Source organism: Cygnus olor, chromosome 9 (genome assembly GCF_009769625.2).
Source record: "Cygnus olor isolate bCygOlo1 chromosome 9, bCygOlo1.pri.v2, whole genome shotgun sequence".
NCBI lineage: Eukaryota > Metazoa > Chordata > Aves > Anseriformes > Anatidae > Cygnus > Cygnus olor.
The window spans coordinates 24447898-24453897 of record NC_049177.1 but is presented as its reverse complement, the minus strand read 5'-3'; positions in this window follow the sequence as shown (position 1 = coordinate 24453897).

Here is a 6000-nt window from a genome sequence, read left to right as displayed (position 1 = left end):
TTTAATCGGGAGCATGTGTTGCACACTAATGGGTTGTTAAGCTTTGGCATCTATATTACTGGGTAATGCATATCGAATATTAAATGACTATTGTCTATTTCTCCCCCCCTTAGTGTAAACCAAAGACTACAACTGAGAAATGGAAAAAGGATGGGAAGACTAGGTGATTCCCACCCTGGTGACATTGCCTCCCTTGGAACCCACCCCAACAGTCATTCGGGGCTTGTAGGTGCACAGCCGTGAGAGTGATGGGACAAGGTTTCTTTCTAGGGAGGTAAGTTTGGTACAGTCGGAGGGGGGAGTAGGTTGGGATGAGTGCTCTTGAAGTTACTAACATGAAGTAGTACCACATACCGACAGCTTAGTAGTCAAATAGTAAGTGGAGTTTCTTCCAGAGTTATCTTTGGTTCTCTGTAACTTTGAAAGATGTTTCAAAAGAATGTCAGGCTTGTTATTTTGTTAGCCTTAGCTCATTATTCATCGTAAGCTATCCTTGATTTGAAAATCACTATTTCTCCTATGGAAAAGATTGCAGGAGGGATTCCCACGAGATATAAACACTGTTTTTAATCCTCTCAGCATTTATATGCTGTAAATACATCAGAACCCTGTGAAGCAAGTATGAAGAACTTAATACAATTTGCTGTCTATATGAATTATATTGCTAACATATTTAATGGACTTTTAATTACAGTAAAATATACAATATCTTTGTGCCCGCTGGGTTAGTGAGGTTGGTAATAACAAGCTCCCCAAAGCAAATGAAAAAGCATATAGAAGAAGGTCCTGTGTTACTGCTGCAAATCATCACGTTCAGAGTCTCCCTTGTCTCCAAGGGTGTTCTTTTGGCAGCTGGGTGCTAGTCTTTCCCTCGCTGGTTATTGCTTTCCCTAGCTGGTGGTACTATGGGTTGGAAATACTGAGAAAGGAGGAGATGATCCAAAAAACTAAAAAGTTAAGGTCAGAGGCTATACTGCTGCGGTACCTTTTTCACATTAAGGTATTCTTTCAGTGTGTGATACTATTTGTATTTATTGGCTAAACAAGTTTATGAGAAAAGCTACAAATACTGATTTAACTATAGCTCATCTCAAAAATGTTTGCCTTTTTTTTTAAATGAAAGATTGAAGTAGAAAACAACAGAATAATAAGACTTGTTAATGAGATAATTGTCAGAAATAATTTCCTCAAAATAATTTATCTTTAGAGAAATTTTTTGACAAATTTTTTTGAACATTTGAGTCTATAGAGTTTCGAGTTGAATTGGAATATTTAAATTTTAAGGGACTTAAACCAGCATTTTTGGGATCAAATAAATATTAAAGCATACGCATTTCTCTGTTTTGACACACTTCTTTGAGAAAACGGTAATTTGGACATCACTTGCTGTTATGAAGTTTCTGTTCTCCAAAGTGCTGTAGCTTTGAAACATTCATCTTAATGTGGAAAGCAATGTACATATTTCCTAGAGTGCAGAAATTAGAATTTAAGAAATTGTTACCATTGGGTTGTAAATACTTCATGTCTGAAAATGTCTGATCAATGTTGTAATTAGGAACTTTGGGTTGAAAAAGTGAGGTACAGATCTGTGACTTAAACTTCTCAAAACAGAGAGATCTCAAGATCATGTTGTTGCCATTAGAATTTACAATCAGCTTCATTTTTATTAACTGCAGTATGTCTTATGTGCCACAAGATGTCTCAGTGCAGAAATACTAAACTTTATACAAGTACTTTTACAGTATTACTCAATTTAGATAAGAATTTCCAGTATTTGGCCTGGGTTTTACCTAATACTCAACAGGGGCTTTTTAGTAGCACATGAGAAAGAGAAGTGGATACCTATTTACCCATTAGCAGAGGCAATAAATTATTATTTTAAATGGTTAATGAACAAAATGACTCATTGGAAAATCATAATTTTAAAAAAGGAAGGGCTGAGAGTATAGCCCTGAGTGAGCAGGTGATAGCTGAGAAACATGAATGTTTTCCTATGTAGGTTAAATGGAAAAACAATTTTTAACTAGTATATTTCATTTCCACATTTGATTTTAATAAGATGTTACATGTTTTAATTAATCATATTCAGGATTAATATTGTTTGAGGTTGCTATAGGGAGTTGACTGTATAACATTTTCTCTAAGGTGACATTATCTTTGGGGCCTAATGTTACTAAAATCTATGAAAAAAATGTCTTTTGCATGTAATATATTTTCAGAGAGAATACTCATGTAGTTACATGTATGAACAAAAGTAGGAATGCTTGCCTCCATTAAATGTTTATTTTAAAATAAAAAAAAAAGAAAAAAAAAAGAAAAAAATAAGAAACGGCTTCTTAACATACTTATTACAAGAGCAGAATGGGAAGTTTTCTCAATTTTTCTTTTTTCTATCCTTTCCCATTGTGTTCTTCAGCTTATCTTTTCTCACTTCCTCTCCTGCTCAACTTTTTATATACTTTCTCTGTAGCAGACTATTTCTTATTTTATTTTACCTTCTTAGATTAGGAGATAAAATAGAATAATTCAAGCTGTGTTTGTATGCACTCATGCTGGTGTGCAGCAGGTATAAATAACTGATGAATACAAAAGCATTTGTATTGTGAACAGCTGTATACATTTTAGGTACGTTGAACCTTTCATTGTAAAGCCTGAACAACGGAAAAAACACGTGAATTCAGTCAAAAGCCATTGCATTGTGCTGTGGATACGTGCAATGATAGTAGCCAGCGGTGGAGCCCCAGCATTATACCCAGCCCATAAGGAGAGTAACATTAGTTTCTCAGAGAGCTGTTACACTGTTCACACAAGGCCTTTCCATTTTGCTTTGTATCAAAATGAAAAGAGGGATTTTAGCATGAATCTATGACGGTCCTAAACAAAACTAGAACATTTCAGAATTATGAATCAGTTAAGAGAAGGCTGCAAGACTGGCTTTCTTTAATGATTAACGTGTATGCCTTAGATAAAGTAACTGAAAACTATTGATTAAGGCACAGTTACCCTTTAACAGCCAAGCGCAGTTGTTAGGGAGATTAGCTTTTCTTTGGATCAATGAAGTTGTTGCTGCATTCTCCAATTACATTTGCTAAAAAGGAAAGGCTCAGGTTTTAGAGCTAGATGATTTATTTAAACTCACAAAATTACGTATTTTAGCCAATGTTCCACAAGATTTGGGCTACTTATAGCAGTCGTATATGGTCCAGAAACTCTTCTCATCAGTCAGGCACAACAAAAAGATGATCTTTGGACCAAAGACAGCATATTCTAAGGCTAAAAGGGAATGGATGAATAAAATAAGGAATACAAGGAAATAATAAAAGAACAGTCTACAAAAAAATATGGGCCAGGGCCTTATCATAAAAGTGTAAGAGCTATTGTCAGGGTTTTTTGCATACATCATGGGAAAGGAGTGCTTTAAGGAAGGACCTGGAAGAAAACAATGAAGCAATTTTGTAAATGTGTTTGGTTTATTGTTTCTAAGTATAAGGAGCAGCATGAAAGCAAGCACAAAAACACCCAATGAAAATCTAATTAAAAGACCACAAAAACTGTCATCACCATTCTGACAGCTATTGAAGGACAGGGAAAGTGAGAAAATATCAGCTGTGCAAAGACCTGCAAGTGTCACTGGCAAGGGGGGCACAGAGGAGACAGGTGAGGGGAGGTGTCTCGATGGCAGCCCAACTTAGCTCTAGACGTGGTACGATTGCATTGCAAACTGTGAACCAGTACAAGTGGTTCAAGAACATCACGGTTTGAATACTGTAGAAACTGAAACACAAGATAAAGCATGATTTGTTAAAATTGGATGCATTCAAAATAAGGTGTGTTTGTAATTGTTACTGGTTCATGAATTTATAATTGCAAATTTTACCTGCAGCTTGGTATGTGCTTTTTATGTAGGGTCTCCACCCACAAGAATTTGCATCCTGAATTACAGAGGCTTAAATAATCTATTGTGTGATCTGATGAGATATATGTCCAGAATCCTTATGCCTGGAATACTTGAGCTAATTCTAAGTGCAAGAAGTCTAATTGTAGCAGCACAGAACTCTGCATGGGACATTTACTTTGGCAAGAAAGCCTACTTCAAGCAGTTTAATATGCATACGGGGCTTTTAAATATTGTTTTTCTACACATTAGGCTTAGAACTAATATTTGATATTTGAAAGTCTTTCCTTCGGTTGTTTCAGTTAACTTCTTAGAAATGAGGAGGAGATAGCGACAGAGGTGTTTGGAGTAACTCGACCAGCTCTAGAAGCTTGCATTACCTGACACTGAAAAAGCCTTGTCCTGCGTTCCTTCTACATGACACTTCCCTTTGATTCCGCAGAGTATTCGGTTACTGGGAGAGTGGTCTCCCAGACAAAGGAGGAGGGAGTGTTACTATCCAAATTTGTCGTGGTTTCTTATGCTGTTCCCTGCCTTCCCTTAAAAAAAGCATTTGATCCTATTGGAATTACGTTCAATCAGCTCCATGACAGCTGTTCCAAAACTCAGAAAGCTCATCGTGGTTTTATACCAGGGTCATCTTATCAGTGAATGGTCAGAAGGGCTATTCCCCATATTCTGGATTTGTTAACTTAAAAATTGTCACACCCAAACGTGGCCCAGTGGATAAACTTCTCGAGAGGGGCAGGATACAACGTGCCTCAGGATTCACAGATCCTGCCCGTTGTGTTTCACAATCCATTTATTTATTCAGGGATGGTTGTTCTGTCAACAGAAACAAACAGTTACAGCCAACTTTGTGTAAGAAATAACAGCTTCAGACATGATATCCCCTTTCCAGTCCTGTTCCATTACAGGGAACATTATATTTTTCAGCTACACAGTCAAAGGATCTAAAGCTCTCCATAGCAGGATGAAGCAGCGAAATGCCTTGATAACTTCCTTGCTGTTGACTGCACCATTAATGTGCGATGGGATCAGATATCAAACAATTTCCAGGCTTCCAGCAGGGACAAAACAGTGCCTTGGCGTGAGTATATGCACAAGGGCAGAAGGCACAGATCCTGCGTTCAGTGGCACGGGGGGGTCCTGCTCCCTGCCTCTGACAACTGACCTTCATTCAGCACGAGCCCGTCTGGCTGTGGGCCAGGGCAACGTGCCACACTGGCTGCCAAGCGCGCACAGCTGTGCTCTGCTCTGTATTCCTGCAGAGCTCAGACAGAAGTTGCACTTCCTTTGCACCTCCCTATCCATGTAATAAAACTTTCCAAGGACCTTTACACAAAACATGCTGGATATTCACGGAAATGCTTTGCTCCAGGTGCTGGAAGGAAATTTTAAGCAGTGGAGTTTCTATCCACTAACTCCTCATCCTAAAGAAGCCCCCAGGTACGCTCTTTATTCATACAATATAGGAAAAGACCAGCTAGCTCCAGGAGCAGACAAACTAATTAAGTCTGGGCTCTGGGGATTTATGTGCTCTTGTTGGCTCTCTTGCGGCTAAAATGGAACATTTATCCCACAGAGATTAGTCTCTTGTACCTTATCAGCCCTGCCTTCACCGAGGGCACCGGTGTGGTCACTTTTCTCTATCTCACTGATTTTTTTAATTAAACTTTCAGTCATGTAGTCCTTTGAGAATCCTTCTCTCTGTCCAAGCTGATTGATACTTAAGGCTTAAAAACTATTCAAAAAGGTAGGGGGCTCCATGGGCAGATAAAATGGCTATGGTTTCTCATCTTTAGGAAAGCTCACAGAAAAAAAAAATTAAATTCTCGATATTCTGTAAAGTGAATGGAATAGAGTCCATTTCCTTTGGAGTGTAATGTATAAGATTTTCTTCAAATCAATGTGAGCGTTGTTTCATCTATTTTGATAACCTGAAGAAGCAACTGTTTGCCTGAAAGCTTATTCTCTATTCTTGCTATATCAGCTGGTCTATATGTTGTTTCTCCCTTCAGAACTTGCTTCTTGTCTAATTAGAGACCCCAGTGCACTCATTAAATCTCTCAAGGGGTATTTCTCCTTGAGGAAGTCCTGAGGCC